The sequence below is a fragment of the Cimex lectularius genome, unplaced genomic scaffold, assembly GCF_000648675.2.
Source record: "Cimex lectularius strain Harlan isolate CLEC.00 unplaced genomic scaffold, Clec_2.1 scaffold185, whole genome shotgun sequence".
NCBI classification, from domain to species: domain Eukaryota; kingdom Metazoa; phylum Arthropoda; class Insecta; order Hemiptera; family Cimicidae; genus Cimex; species Cimex lectularius.
In genome coordinates this window covers 987,083-1,003,833 of record NW_019392756.1, presented here as the reverse complement: position 1 = coordinate 1,003,833, position 16,751 = coordinate 987,083, and the positions used below count along the sequence as shown (strand labels likewise).

The 16,751-nt window shown below is 35.8% G+C and overlaps 1 protein-coding gene and 1 pseudogene across 1 annotated transcript in view; both read left to right on the top strand.

Moving 5' to 3' along the window:
* The first annotated feature begins 6,148 nt into the window (after positions 1-6,148).
* On the top strand, positions 6,149-6,642 carry LOC106662959 (annotated as a pseudogene).
* A 6,668-nt stretch (positions 6,643-13,310) lies between these two features.
* LOC106663051 (zinc finger homeobox protein 4) overlaps positions 13,311-16,751 on the top strand; it is a 313,616-nt gene continuing 310,175 nt past the window's right edge. The window contains exon 1 of the mRNA XM_024227313.1: positions 13,311-13,327. The gene's annotated coding sequence lies outside the window, so the exon portion shown is untranslated. The remainder of the gene's footprint in view (positions 13,328-16,751) is intronic.

The window sequence follows — 16,751 nt, the reverse complement described above, 5'->3', positions numbered from 1 at the left end:
GAAAGAAATTTTACAAAGTTCTACGACCCTCTAGAAAGAATGTCGAAAACAAAATTAATTTTGCTGTAAAAAAATNATTGATTGGAATTAATTTGTCAATAGTAGGGGTATTCACAGCATACTTTGTGTTAACCCTGTTAAGTCTGTTAGGTCGTGTTAGATCGAGAAAAATGATGACGTAGACTTGTAAGAATCGGCCAGTAAAAATTGCTCGATCTAATAGGCCAGGGCCAATGTTAGAGGTTAGGTCGAAAATGTAGTCCCATTGCTATCCGTTAGGGCGTAAGTAACCAACATGGCAGCCATGAATTTAACAGCTGTTTTTTGTTTACACCATATTTTTATTCTTAAATACGCATTGATTAAATCAGACTAATACATTTCTTTTGTTAACTTCTGACCTATCATTCTACTCTCATTCTTAATAAATACGCCTCCTACCATCTATGCTGTTAGAGGTTAGGTATGTGGGCACGAATTGAAGCGTGTTATTTGTTAGTGCTTTTCGGGTGCATAGATGCATTTTGAATGACAGAGATAATTAATTTTCCTTTTTTTATTAACTTCTGGCATCTTACAATTTAACACAAAAGAAAACCAAAACAAACAAAATCAACAAGACTTCAAGGACTGTTATAGCTTTATTTTTGGTTCTGCCAATCGCCACGCGCAGCATTGCGGAAAAATTAACGTTTAACATGCTAACAAAAAAGGGTGCCTTCTCGACCTTACTGGACATTTTTCGATTCGAGTTAACACGAGTTAACCTCTTACAAACATCTTGACTACCTCTAGTATCGGATTTAGGCAAGGTTTTAGACTGACAAAATCCACATCATCCTCAGGGAGGTTTCGAAATCTTACTCACGGAAATTTTGAGATAAATTATTTTAAAACTTTATTTCGAAACGTAGAAAACCTTAATTGTCGATAGTGATGATGTTCACTGACCAAATAAAAAAAAAAGATTTATGGAAGTAGAGAGACAGAGATTTATTTCTTCATTGTTATGGTTTTATTTAGCCAAGCAGAATTAGGTCTCCTGGACCTATCTTACATCCAACATGGGTCATAGTTTACATATAAACGTGATATTATGAAAAATATTAAAGCTTAGTATACCAATAAAAATTATCCATTAGCCTTGTAAAGTAAATTACACTGTAATAACTAACAATATTATTTTTTTAATTTATATTACTATTATTATTTAGAGAGAGAGAGAGAGAGAGAGAGAAAGTGAAAGTGTGATAAAGAAGGGGTAATAAAAGAGGCAGAGAGCAAAAGCATAGAAGGAATACACAGCAGCAAAGAAAGAAAAACAGAGATAGAGAAAGAAAGAGAGTGAAACCAAGGTATAGAGAAAGAAAGTAAGCGATTGGAATGAGGACATATCAAGGACAAAGCCAGGCATATAGACGGAATGAAATAGACTAAGAATGAAGAATTAAAGAGAGCAAGAGAGAGACAGAGTAGAAATATATTTCCGATAGGAAGATTTGCACAGAGAATAGAAGGAGGACACATCAGAAAGTAAAACAAAAAATAAAGAGAGAAAGAGAGAGAGAGAGACAGACAGACTGAGATGGAGAAAGGGATAGGAGGACGAAAAAAGATAGGAAGAAACAATGGAAAAAATAAAGACAAGAAATTGAGAGAAACGGGACAAGGAGAGATTTTAAGAGGCAGAAGAAAAGCCAGACCGAGAAAACAGAAGAATTCAGAGAAAAAGAAATAACAAGAGAGGGAGAGAGAGAGAGAGAGAGAGAGAGAGAGAGAGAGAGAGAGAGACAGACAGACAGAGACAGAGACAGAGAGACAGAGACAGACAGGGATGGAGAAAGGGATAGGAGGACGAAAAAAAAGATAGGAAGAAACAATCGAAAAAAATAAAGACAAGAAAATGAGAGAAACGGGACAAGGAGAGATTTTAAGAGGCAGAAGAAGAGCCAGACCGAGAAAACAGAAGAATTCCGAGAACAAAAGAAATGACAAGAGAGAGAGAGAGAGAGAGTGTGTGTGTGTGAGGCAGAGAGACAGAGATGAAAAGAATGATAGAGTGAATAATCGATTTATTTATTGACTACTCATAAATGTAGCATCTGTGTGTGAATGTGTGTAGGAGTAAAAACGAGGTAGAGAACAAAAAAGTGAAAGGACTACCCAGCAGCAGCAAAGAATACAATTGAAACGAAGACATAACATGTACAAAAACGGTCACAAAGAAACGGGCAGAGATTGATGGAATGAGAGAGTGAAAAGTTAAAGAGAGCAAGGGAGGAAGAGGAGGAACATAGAGAAAGGGAAAGAGTTGGAGTGCGACACAGCAGGAAATAAGACGGACAAAGAAAGAGAGAGTGAGAAAATAAGAGAGAGAAGAAAGTGGGAGATACAGAGAGTGAATGAATGCATTATTTATTTATCTATTTAGCAAGATTTGGTCTCAAGGACCACTCTTGCAAATAACGTGTGTGCGGTGTGTGTGAGAGAGAGAGATAGAGATAGAGAGAGTGTGAGAGAGAAGTAGAGAAAAAGAGAGAGGGAAAATAAAAAAAAAGAGAAAGAGAGACAAATAGAGAGAACCGTTTATTTAACCACATAGAATTACGCCGATACAAATTATTGGAATCCTATCAATAATGATGATGTCATTACTAAAATGTACTGACCAAACGAGCGAAGAAAGGCGGACCAGGATGACCGGACAGAGATTCTGGTTCACCACACTGTAGACTATGATCACATTCCAATCTTCCAACAAAGTACTTATTTCAGATTTATTATTTTTGTTATTTACGAAAGTTGTTCCGTTATATTTTTCTGAAATTTTATTAACAATATATAAGTTGTAAAAAATTAGAAAGTGGGATTTTTCTGTTAAACCGTGTTGATTTTCGCAAAGGGACCGTTTTACATCCCTTCTCGAGTGATCTAATAGTTGCCCGAGTCTGAAGGGACCATTGACTCCGAGGATGGTAGCTATTTATACCGGGCTTGTTTTCCATGAAGCAGACGAATCGATAATGGATTGAATGCGATTATACGACCCTCAGGGACCCCCTCCTACCGACCACTCTTATCCGAAGAACAGTCATCCCTCTCGGGGACAAAGCTACTTATAAGCTGTAGAACAACACAAATAGGAAAATACAGTTAAATCGAGCGGCTGGGGATTTTGTCGAAAATGTAGGGGGTTTTCTGGTCAAGCCTGCTTAGCACGAATGGTCTGTAGGTCATAGTAGACACCCTCATACTTTAACCATAGCTTTAATTATAAAAGTTTAACGAAAAAAAAATCACCTGTTTTCTTCGGTTAACAGTACGAATATTCGCCGAGATTTGGGTCGTATGAGGTTACCGGTTCAAACTGCATACTAAGGTTATTTTTCGGTTTTTTTATTATTTCCCTATGCTATTGGACCGATTCGGTATTCAGTGTTTTTCCTCATTACTCACAACCTGCTACTCTGTCTTTATCGATATATCTTTTTCATTATATTATTTATTTAATATTTTATATTCTACTCACTCTATATTTTAGCTTTGATTATTTCATCCTCTTTTATTCTGCCTCGTATACTGCCTGTCTCTTTTAGACTCTCCCAATCAAGTTTTTTTCTTTCCATGAGTGCAAGATCGTCTATAAAAAATTAAATAAAGAGACAGAAAAAAAGAAACATACTCTTTCTCCCGTTCTCTCTTTTCGTCGATGGTTAATCTGTCTCTCACTTTTGATTTCATATACTCTCGAATTTTCGTACTCGGTTTCCCTCTTTATCTCTTAATCTTTTCTTACCTCTATGCATATATCAATATCCATCTTTCTCATTTTCTCTTTTCTTCTCTATCGCTCTCTCTCTTTCTCTTTCTATCCTTCTATTTCTCTTTCTCACGTCCTTGCTCTCCCACTCTTGCTACATCGCTCTCTCTCTTTCTCGTTTTATCCTTCTATTTCTCTTTCTCACGCGTTCTTTCGGCTACACGCTATCTTTCTTTCCCTTCGTCAGGCCCTCTCACATTCTCAATCTCTCTATATGTCACTTTCTGTTTCACTCTCTTCTCTCTCTCTCTCTCTCCCTGTATCTCATTCTGTCTTTTTCAAACTTCTTTCTCTGTCAGTTGCGTTCGCTATCTTTCTTTCTCTATCTCTCTGTGCGCCATTTTTGCAGCANTTAAATAAATGTAACAATCTCCTTTTTTCTGGTAAAGTAAAAAAATTAAATAAATGTAACAATCTCCTTTGTTAGCAAACCAAAAGTGTTCAAAATCATTATAATAATTAGACCTCCATTTGCTGCAACACAATACCCTAGTCTATGATCGATTTGTGAAGAATTTTTTTTTTTACATTGTGTTTGAATGTTTTTATAATATTGATTTTGTTTATTTTCCTTCCAACCTACTAAAACTCATTTTTAACGAATGGTGTGTTGAAAAGTGACTCGCCTATTTTTTGGTACGAGACTAACAAAATAAAATGTGCCGAGTCGTAATTAGACGCACCAACGTTGATTTTCCTATGGTGCACCGAAAATTGACTCACTTTCTTTTATTAACGTATTAATCAAAGGAAATAAGCCTCGAGTCAGATTTAAACGCACCCACGTTGATTTTCCAATGATGCGTTAAAAAATGACTCGCCCTATATATATATTTCATAATTTTTCTATCCTAGACTTCCTCTTACTTATTCATCTGCATTACTGTTGATTTTACAATAATTTGTAATTTCTATTTTATACTATAAATAAATATGATAATTTTAATTGCACCTTAAGTGCTAAAAATCGATAGACCTAACTTTTGCGTGTATTTTATTAAATACCTCGTTAAAAAATCATTCAATCAATCAATCTCTTATTCTTCTCTATTGCTCATTGTGTCTCTCTATCTCTTCCTATCTCTCTTGCTTACTTTCACTGTCTTTCTTTCTCTATATCTGTGTCCGCCTTCTTTGCTGGTATTATTAGTCCATTCTACTACTCTTTTTTACTCCCTTGTCTGTATCTCGTTTTGTTTCTCGCTCGCTCTCTCTCTCACACCCACACTCACCCACTCACCCACACTCACACATACACACTCGTACTTTATGCTTCTTCCGACCTAACACCAAAGTTAAACTTAACAAAAACATATGACGAGTACTTCAATAAGATGTCTAATTTTTTTTAAAGGGTTGGCATGTTTTAAGTGTATTTCATTTTTCCGGTGAGATTGTCGTTCCGTTTTCTCAGCTTAAATTCTCCGTGATGAGAGGACAAGGGGGCGGCTGTCGAAATGAGCCAATCCTGCCCCTGGCACACTGAGGCTGCGCGACTAATTAGTGATCATGCAAATGAGGGATTCGTTAAAGGGCGTGTCTGCTCCAACTCGGCTCCAACGCCGCCGCCCAAGATCGACTCGGTCGCACGAACTTTCATTTTTGAATTTGGGATTTTTCTTTTTTTTAAATTATGCCGGCTCGTTATGAATCGGGCGCCGGTCCCCCGAGAGCAAGGTCAACCCGATAAATAAAACGAAACCGGTCATTCACGGATTTGGTATTCAACAGCCCATTGACCAGTCTCGGTGTCTCTTGATTGATCAGGTTGCGGTCAAAAGAGAGACAGACAGAAAAAAAAGGGAAAACGTAATGGAATTTGCATTCCTGAAACGAAAAAAGTCCGTTCCCTATACAACAAGTACGACACAAATAACAAAACACACAAGACATTGCAAAATAATTAAAAATAAACTTATAAAATATTCAATAAATTAATTGATAATTGATCAACTTGATCCACGTTGAAAATCAAAGCGCACAAATGACCGGAAACACCCGCCCCTCTTTTTACAAAATTTTCGTTTTATGTTTCTTCATTTACAAATGTGAAAGGGCGATAATGGTGGTGTTATTCCACGGGCAGCTCGTGCAGGTGGCGAATCACCCCTAAGGAAAACCTTCCGTCCGTGTAATTCCACCCTTCCTGAAGCTCACCCTTAAGTGGACCACTTTTTTTCACCCCTCTTCCAATACGGTGTGTGTAGCGACAGGCTTAAAGCTCAGCCGATAAAAACAGCACTTTCCAATAAATTTTATTTTATATTGATAGAGAGAAAGAGAGAGAGTGAGAGAGAGAGAGAGAGAGCATTCGTTGGGAGTTCGTCCAGATCGCACTACTATGGCACGTACGAAGCAGACAGCACGTAAATCCACCGGAGCAAAGCTCCTAGCAAACAGCTTGCTACCAAGGCAGCCAGGAAATCGGCTCCGGCCACCGGAGGAGTAAAGAAACCCCATCGTTACTGGCCCGGAACCGTTACCTTTAGGGAAATCCGTCGGTACCAGCGCTCAGGAAATTGCCCTTCCAGAGGTTGGTCACGGAAATCGCTCAGGATTTCAAGGCTGACCATCGTTTCCAGAGCTCTGCCGTGATGGCCCTTCAAGAAGCTGCTGAAGCTTACTTGGTCGGTCTGTTTGAAGACTCTAACTTGTGGGCCATCCATGCTAAGAGAGTGACTATCATGCCTAAAGATATCCAGCTAGCCAGACGGACGGACGGACAGACAGAGATTCGCTATTTTTCTGCCTATAGTGTCCTCCGTTGCTCTTCCCAGTTCTTTAATGTCTGCTCCCTGCCTGTGTTTAGGATAACCGTGTAATAGTGGGCGAAGTAGCTCCTTGACAGTCTAAAAAGGTTTGATGGACACCTACCTGTGACCTCTAACAGTCGCTGCAACATCGTAGGCAACGGGACAGCGTCGAACACGTGGTCGATGTATCGCTGAATTGCTGGCCTAGCCGGTGGCCCACGTCTGGGGTGCAAATCCATACAGCCTGTCGACAGGAAGCTCTCCAGTAGTGGAAAAGTATACGGTCTATAATCGCCAGTTCAAAGTTTTTGCCATAACTGGAAGTACGTTAATATGCATGTATTTGGAAGAGAAGTTAATGTCCTCATGGTTCAGGATTTCAGATTCTTTCCAAAATTTTGGAAAGCTTCTATGGTACAAGCAGTTGTTTAAAGTACTGCAATAGAACGAGATAAGTTAGCAAACTGTGTTAATTACTGATTTTGTAAATCCATCATGGACTGGAGTTTTCCCATCTTTCCCCATGTTGTACACGCCTGATTTTCTGTATCGGTGAAAAGAATGTCCTCCTCAGCATTAAATCCTAAACTCTGCGGGCCAAACCGATGAAGCAGCTTTTGGAACTACATAATTTCGTTGATTGTTGATTGTAAATCCTTGGTGGATGTCCTGTCCGTTTAGTGTGTCCGTAGCTTCTCTGCTGCTGCCTGTATATCGCATTCCGTGGATTGATTTACCTGTTTTCCAAGATTTGCTCTTTTCTTCTTTAATTTTTTTCCTGTGGCCTTTCTTTTCCTCTAAGTAAGCCGCCTTCATGAGACTTCGCAGTTTGGCATGGTCTGTGTGTTGAAATTTTCTACGGAGTTTTTTTACTTTGGATCTCTTCCGATAAGCTCTTGTGATCATGATGCAGGTTTTCGTAGTTTTCTGCTATTGTTAGTATTAATTAAGATTTTTTAGTTGAGATAAAAAAGTCAATGGCACGAGCGGGATTCGAACCCACGATCTTCGGCTAGATACGCCGCTGCTCTACCACTTGAGCTATCGTGACCTCGATCCACTCGGACACCAACTTCCTATCTCAACCCCACCTTTTGAGTTTTCCCTCCTTTTTGCCATTTTTCAATCTTAATTAATTTTAATATATTAATTGGTCAAGCGGACCACGAAATTAGTGAATTTAATAAGTTATTGTTAGTTTTTCTTTATTTAGGAATGCTAGCCTTCCAAATCAGTTCAATAATTAATTTTGCAAATAATCTAGATCATTGTTGGAATTAATTAAGCGTAGAAGTAGTTTGTCAAGCTGTTTAATATACAAGTTTTCCGGCATCCCTGCCAACACAGAAACTTCGATTTTTATGTTGGAAAATGCTTACAAATTGGCTTCTTTAACTTTTTATCTGGGTACAGATTCTACTTGGTACGATATTGTTTTTACCTTGTTCATTGCGTAAAATGCCAAGGCTTTGTGAACAGATGTATTTTCGATGTCTTCGTTGGTCCAACCTTTTTGCTCATTTTGTGGACTGTAACGGTCAGGTCAATGTTGGCCAATACTGCTTTCAAAATTTATTTAGAAATCGTGAGATTCGGTCTGGTGTGATGTAGGTTTCAGAAAAATCATTTTCTTTATCGTGCCAACGTTTCGATCTTTATTGAGATCATCATCAGGGCTCAAAGTGCTTGTCTTCTGTGTAATTGTGTGAGGGCACTCTCGACACGACACACAAGAATGACACAATTAAACAGAAGACAAACACTTTGAGCCCTGAAGATGATCTCAATAAAGATCGAAACGTTGGCACGATAAAGAAAATGTTTTTCTGAAACCTACATCACACCAGACCGCATATCACGATTTCTAAATAAATATCGATTAACGGTCACTAATCACCACACACTGCTTTCAAAGGTGGGTTTTCCATCATCTTCATTGAACAGAATAAGCGACATTTCTGGTAGAAATCCATCCAATACTTCTCACAGTTCGATCGGGCGTTGCTGTTCATGTTGACATATTATTGACGACTTATGATTATTGGCATAAGTTTTTTTAAAGGCAATCCCAAATTTTCTTGAAAACCGACTCAGTCCCAACATTGCCAAGGGTCTGTGGAGTCCACAGAGTACAGCCATTACATTCATGAGGTACATTGCAAACAATTTTGGTTTATGTTTAGTAGATATCTCCGCTTGAATTTTGTTTGCATAGAGCGTACAAATTAACTTGCGAGCAGACACCTCAGGTTTAGAGTCCAGTTCAAGTAACACTCCGTTACCGGCTATCCAGACGGTCTTAACACGATTTTTGTGTTAATCGTGTCGGATCTACCTTTTATAACCAATTCTTTGACATCTTTAGTTGTTGTTTCTTTCCCATTAACAGGACCTAATAACCTTATATGATGGTACTGGTTCAAAACTGGGTTTGTTTATGAAGGCGTCGTGGTAAGATGGCAGTCGACCATGAGGCCAGTCAGTTGGAGCACTTGCTGCCGCGGTAAACTCCAGTGCTTCATGGATCTCCTGATGTTCTCACGTCACAAATTACCACGCGAGACAAGTCCCGGCGCAACCTTTTTCCTGAATAACTTCATTCAAAAAGAAGATCGAAATTTGGAAGAACATGTCCCTACGGCAGAACATCGTGCAACCTTTCTTCGTCGCTGGGTTATACGTATCTCTCCGAACTCGTTGAACCTCAATCAGAAGCAGCAGTTAGATAGGATTTGACGTTAAGGTGGTAAGGGTTGTTGCTGATTGACTTAGGCGTTATTTTGGATAGAAAACTAGAACTTCCCTAACTTAACTTGTCTATTAGGAAGGAGGCTACGAGGACACACTTTTCACTCAAAACTCTGGGCTGAACTGGAAAATGGGTTTTATATATATGACAAAATTAAATCCAGCAAATTGAAAGGTACTAAAACACAGGAGAGAAAAGTGTATGTTACTCTACATCTTAAATATCCAAAATAAGACTTATTAATATGATTATATTTACACTGCCCTGTACATAGTTGCCGTATTTATATAAATTATTTATCTGTTTAAATTATCGAGATTTATTTACTCAAGCTATTTATTTGATTGGGAATATATTGATTTTCATACTTCGATTAACTTAATCTGGCTTGGTTATTTAAATTGTTAATTGTTGTATATTTGTATATACGTTTTGCATGAAATTATGTTCATTCCTTTTTTGTGTTTTACTTAATTTTTCCACGAGCTAAAAGTTTTCGGTTGTTTTGGCTGTCAGAAATTCATTTGTTCTACTCTATTGTAGGTTATATAAGTTAATCGTTTAAAAAAAGGTAAGATTATTCTCAATCCTCGATAAATCAGAGAAGGGATTAAATTGCGAGTAGGAATTCATTTGTATTTTTGTTACATATTAAAAAAAATTATTTGTATCGTTCTTACGTTGTTTTTTGGTATAAACAAAGATTCGTTATGTTGGAAACAATCATTTTTTTCATTTGTCTTGCTTGTCAGAAATTCAATTTTTCTGCTTTATTTGTTAAGATTATCCTGAAATCTTCTGAGATAAGACAGAGATAGGATTATATGGCGAGTAGGAATTTATTTGCATTTTCGTTAAGTTTTACAAAAATTTATTTGTAAAAGGTTGTTATGTTGTTTTGTATATATTGTTGTGTTGGAAAAAATGCTTTTTTCGGTTGTTTCCATTGACATTCTTCTACTCAATTTGTAGGTGATTTAAATTAATCCTTTAAAAAATTAGGATTATCCTTAAATCCACGATAGCTCAGAGAACGGATTGAACTGCGTGTAGGAATTTATTTGTATTTTTATTATACGATATAAAAATTTTTTTGTATCGTTGTTATGTTGTTTTTTTGTATATATTGTTGTGTTGGAAAAAAATGATTTTTTTCGGTTGTTTTGCTTGTCAGAAATTCAATTCGTCTACTCTATTTGTAGGTAATATAAATTAATCGTATAAAAAAGTTAAGATTATCCTAAAATCCTCGATGGATTTATACCACGAATAGGAATTTATTTGTATTTTTGTTACGTATTACAACAATTTATTTGTATCATTGCTTTTTTTCATATATAATGCTTGGTTGTGTTGGAAAAAATGATTTTTTTCGGTTGTTTTGCTTGTTAGAAATTCCATTCTTCCACTCTATTTGTATGTGATATAAATTAATCGTTTAAAAAAATTAAGATTATCCTAAAATCCTCGATAAATAAGAGATGGATTTATACCACGAAGAGGAATTTATTTGTATTTTTCTTACGTATTACAACAATTTATTTGTAATGTTGCTATTTTTTTTTTTTATATTCAATGCTTTGTTGTGTTGGAAAAAATGATTTTTTTCGGTTGTTTTGCTTCTCAGAAATTCAATTCTTCTACTCTACTTGTAAGATATAAATTAATCTTAAAAAAAAATGGTAAAATTATCTTCAAATCCTCGATAAATTAGAAAAGGGGTTAAACTGCGTGTAGGAATTTATTTGTATTTTTGTTGTTTTACAAAAATTTATTTGTATCGTTGTTATGTTGTTTTTTATATATATACAAAGATTAGTTGTGTTGGGAACAACGATTTTTTTCGGTTGTTTTGCTTGTCAGAAATTCAATTCTTCTACTCTTTTTGTAGGTAATATAAATTAATCGTATAAAAAAGTTAAGATTATCCTAAAATCCTCGATGGATTTAAACCACGAATAGGAATTTATGTGCATTTTTGTTACGTATTACAACAATTTATTTGTATCATTGCTTTTTTTCAAATATAATGCTTGGTTGTGTCGGAAAAAATTATTTTTTTCGGTTGTTTTGCTTTTCAGAAATTCAATTCTTCGACTCTACTTGTATGTGATATAAATTAATCGTTTAAAAAAGTTAAGATTATCGTGAAATCCTCGATAAATCAGAGATGGATTTATACCACGAATAGGAATTTATTTGTATTTTTGTTACGTATTACAAAAATGTATTTGTATCGTTGCTTTTTTTTCATATATAAGCTTGGTTGGGTTGGAAAAAATTATTTTTTTCGGTTGTTTTCCTTCTCAGAAATTCAATTCTTCTACGTTATTTGTATGTGATATCAATTAATCTTTAAAAAAGTTAAGATTATCCTAAAATCCTCTATAAATCAGAGATGGATTTATACCACAAATAGGAATTTATTTGTATTTTTGTTACATATTACAAAAATTTATTTGTATCGTTGCTATTTTTTTTTTCATATACAATGCTTGGTTGTGTTGGAAAAAATGATTTTTTCGGTTGTTTTGCTTCTCAGAAATTAAATTCTTCTACTCTATTTGTAGTTAATATAAATTAATCGTATAAAAAAGTTAAGATTATCCTAAAATCCTCGATGGATTTATACCACGAATAGGAATTCATTTGTATTTTTGTTACGTTTTACAAAAATTTATTTGTATCGCTACTATTTTTTTTTTTTCATATACAATGCTTGGTTGTGTCGGAAAAAATGATTTTTTTCGGTTGTTTTGCTTGTCAGAAATTCAATTCTTCGACTTTATTTGTATGTGAAATAAATTAATCGTTTAAGAAAGTTAAGATTATCCTAAAATCCTCGATAAATCAGAGATGGATTTATACCACGAATAGGAATTTATTTGTATTTTTGTTACGTATTACAACAATTTATTTGTATCATTGCTTTTTTTTCATATATAATGCTTGGTTGGGTTGGAAAAAATTACTTTTTTCGGTTGTTTTGCTTTTCAGAAATTCAATTCTTCGACTCTACTTGTATGTGATATAAATTAATCGTTTAAAAAAGTTAAGATTATCGTGAAATCTTCGATAAATCAGAGATGGATTTATACCACGAATAGGAATTTATTTGTATTTTTCTTACGTATTGCAACAATTTATTTGTAATGTTGCTATTTTTTTTTTATATACAATGCTTTGTTGCGTTGGAAAAAATGATTTTTTTCGGTTGTTTTGCTTCTCAGAAATTCAATTCTTCTACTCTACTTGTACGATATAAATTAATCTTAAAAAAAATGGTATGTTTTACCAAAACTTATTTGTATCGTTGTTATGTTGTTTTTTATATACATACAAAGATTAGTTGTGTTGGGAACAACGATTTTTTCGGTTGTTTTGCTTGTCAGAAATTCAATTCTTCTACTCTATTTGTAGATGATATAAATTAATCGTTTAAAAAAGGGTAAGATTATCCTCAAATCCTCGATAAGTCAGAGAAGGGATTAAACGTTGAGAGGCGTAATAGGGTATTTGCCGAGGGCCGGATCCGCTGGAATTCTCCAGGTGGGGGATATGGAAATCGGCGTGAGCGCGGAGGAGGATCGGGCGCGGATTGGCCCTCGGCCCCCCCTCGTTAATTAGCGCCGGCGGGCGGAGGGGGCGCGGATCTGGCTGCGAGGAGGGGGCGGCAACAACACCGCCCCCGCCGCCCCTCCTCGCGCCGTCTCTCTCTAATTTAGTGTAAGCCCTGAGCCCGAGCCGGACGGACTGTCGAAATCCTCAGAGCCGGGAGTTTTTGGCAGAATTGTTGGGGGAAGAGAGAAAAAAAACAATGGTCAAAAGGCGGGATTTTTGTTCAGTTTTTTGACGGTTTTTTTCAACCCCCTTCCACCACCCTTCACGTGATGTGTGTGATTATCGTGTCTCTCTGAATTGTGTTCTACCACCGCGTTTTATTTTTATTACTATTTTTTTTAAACAATTTATAGTGAAAACCAAGAAAATTTGTCTTATTGACAAGTAAGTAGCATTTTTCAAAACAACCCTCTAACTTTTTACTACACCCTCTCAACCACCCCCCACCATTTGCATATCAACCAAACCTCATGTGCAACCTACCCCCCACGACCTTCCACCCTTAACAAATCACGCAGCAGTCCCAATTTTTGACTATTCCACTGCCCTATCCTCTTAAACAAATAATATAAACAACAATCCCTACAATATATAAAATTATGAAAAACGTACAACCAACCAGAACAGTGAAAGACTCAGTAAACAAAACAATAACAATTCAGATAATTATTCAAAATAACAATAACAAGATTTTACCTAGATCAGCAGGCTCAAAATTTAACATAAACAACGCCGAAGTTAATTCTAAACATGAAAATACAATTACATTAAACATGCAGAAAGTATGTTTTCATTCCTCATAGATCAGTTTTCTATACATTGATTTTTGTCCCGTACTGTTGGCGGATGATAATTCCATCCCATTTCTTATTTTTCTGCTTTTCTTCTTTCATTGGCAACTTGACCAATTATACCAAGAACATAAGATTTGATGTCAGTTGTTTTTTGTCTGGAGAAAAGACAGATTTCTTTACAATTTTAGGTGTTTCGTATTGACCCTTAACTCAATTGGACTTTTCATTGAAATAAATTGGTCAAAACGTTCCTTTCTGCGTAGTCTATATTGACTATTTGATTAATTTATTCAATAAAAATCTTATTTAAGCAGGTAATTTTCTTAATTTTATATACTTTAAAATACAGTGAGGATTGTACCTTAATAATATTTACGTTCTCCAATCAACCTAATTTTTTTATTTATGCTATTTTTCATAAATCTTACATAGATTTGAGTACACACTGGTAGTCGTTTTAGTCTGCCGAAAGGGTTGTTTGGAAAATGGCGAAATGAGAGTTTTTTAATTAATTGTTCTGTTTGAGAAAATTACGATTAAAAGATCGAGGAGGAGTAAGTAATTATTTAATAATTACAAGAATAGCACCACACTTTATATTAGTTGGAAATATTTTGTTCAAAGTTTATATTTACATCTGTATTTTAATTTGACCAATATATGTTTTGCAATTCACCCACGCACTGAAGATGACTCGAGTAAAGGTCGAAACGAGAGAAAAAATTGAAAAGGGTGTTTTTTCTTAACTACCTCATGCTCGACCGCTCCTCACGAATCCAAGAAATTATTAAACAACCGGTCGCTAAAGAACACACATAAATATTTAATTATTTGCGTCTAGAATTTTTCAATTTGATGATGTCTGGGCGTTTCGATGCACCTGATAGTTGTTCATATCGGTTGGAATGTGGTCAATACTAAATCGGTTTTTTTTTTCCATGAAATATCCGTTTTTACGTTAAAAGTTACTTGTGATTATCGAAGTATCTCAGTGGTCACTGATTTTACTGAAATATAAAGGAGGACTAATTTTCTACGAATTACAAAGTTTATGTGGAGGATTTTTCTGCAAATTTTACTTTTTTTCTATTGCACTTTGATGTGATATGCTGCGGATATTCTGAAGAGGATCGGCGTAGCTCGACAAAATGCGTCTGCGAAGAAAAAACTGGTTGTTTGTGTAGAAGATGAAAAACAGTATGGGAGCCAGTAGCCCCCCTGACGAACACCTCTATAGATAGTAACATGTGTGGAATATTTTTGGTTTACTCGGAAAAACACGTTGATGGTTTTAAATAGTCGTTAGAGGATTTGGTATAATTTCATCTTGTCTTTAAACCGATTTGTGTGGAATGCACGTCAGATGTTTCGCAATGTAGCGAAGCATATCACTTTTTCCCCTGTTTGGATTGTGAGGGGATTTTTCAGTACTTTTTTTCGACGAGACTCCAATAGTTTGAGGTTTTCTTGATGGTTTCGATGTGAAACGACAAGTGTTACTCGAGTACTTGGCTGACCTGTGTGCAGAAGTAAGTTTGACAGATTGAGTATGAGATGGAAAACACTATGAGAGCCAGTACGCTCCCCTGAAGAACACCTACATGGAAAAATAACATGTGTAGAAGGAATTGCCTTGATTTACTCGGAAAACAGTTGATTGAGCAGTTCTGAAGAAGTATTACATTTGACCGCTTGGTTGAACCCAAGACTTTGCTTTATTATGGGAATTTTTTTTTTTTGACAGTGATAAGTTCTGGCAAGTAGTTGTGAGAAGGTTTTGCATAGTTTCCTCTTGTCGATTTGAAAGGAAAGCTGTCTGCTTTGCTGTCCCGTCTGCAAAAATTAGGTTGTTATGGTAGTTTGTGTATGGAAAACATTAAGAGCGCCAGTACGCTGCCCTGAAGAACACCTGTATAGATAATAGAGGGAATTGCCTTGGATTACTCGGAAAACCTGTTGATCGAGCTGTTTTGAATAAGTATTACTTTTGAACGTTTAGTTGAACCCTAGACTTTCTAGTTCGTATGTCCTTATTGGTTTTATTATGAGATTTTTAGTAGTTTCCTTTTGGGACAGTGATAAGTTTTGACAATTAGTCGTTAGGGGGTTTTGTACAGTTTCATCTGGTAATTTAAACCGCGTGAGTGGATTCCACGTCAGTCGTTTTGTTCTGTGAATGACTTTTTATACAAATTTTATTATTTTATTTTTTCGACGAAACCCAAGTAGTTTGAGATCTTGTCGATAGTTTCGACTGGAAACAACAGTTATTCCACATCTGGTTTGTTTCCTTTTATCTATGTACCCAATTATCTCAACTTGACCGCTGTTTGAACGGTAACTTTATTAATGGAGCACTAATTTTCTACAAAGTGTAAAAGTTATGGCGAGGATTTTTCTACAAAGTCAACTTTTTTCTTTTGCACTAAGATTCGTACAGTGTGAGATGATGCTGCAGGTTTCAAAAAGAGTATCGGCGTTATTAAACGGAAATGCTGTAGTCCGCGAAGTAATGTTGGTAGTTTCTTTGAGAATGAAAACAGTATGGGCGTCAGTACCTTACCTTGAGAAACACCTGCTACGTGGAGAGGGAGTTGCCTCCCTACACTCGAAAAATTCGATTGATCGAGCAGTTTTCTATTGGTTGATGAAGTTGTAAATTAGTATTTTATTAGGCGGCGATAAGCTGGAGTTGTCAAATAATCGTGGGAGGATTTTATCTTTTAATCAGTTTTTGTTGTTTTAACTCTAATGAGTTAAATGGTGGATTTTAGCAATAGTGGCAATTTAATTTGCAAATGTGTGGATTTCGTTTGCAAAAGAGTCAGTCTGATTTGGAAAAAAGTGGATTTGATTTGTAAAAGGGTGGATTTTGTCTGCAAAAGAGTCAGTCTGATTGGGAAAAAAATGGATTTGATTTGCAAAAGCATGGATATTAGCTAAAATTGCAATTTAATTTGCAAATGTGTGAATTTTGTTTGCAAAAGAGTCAGTCTGATTTGGAAAAAAGTGGA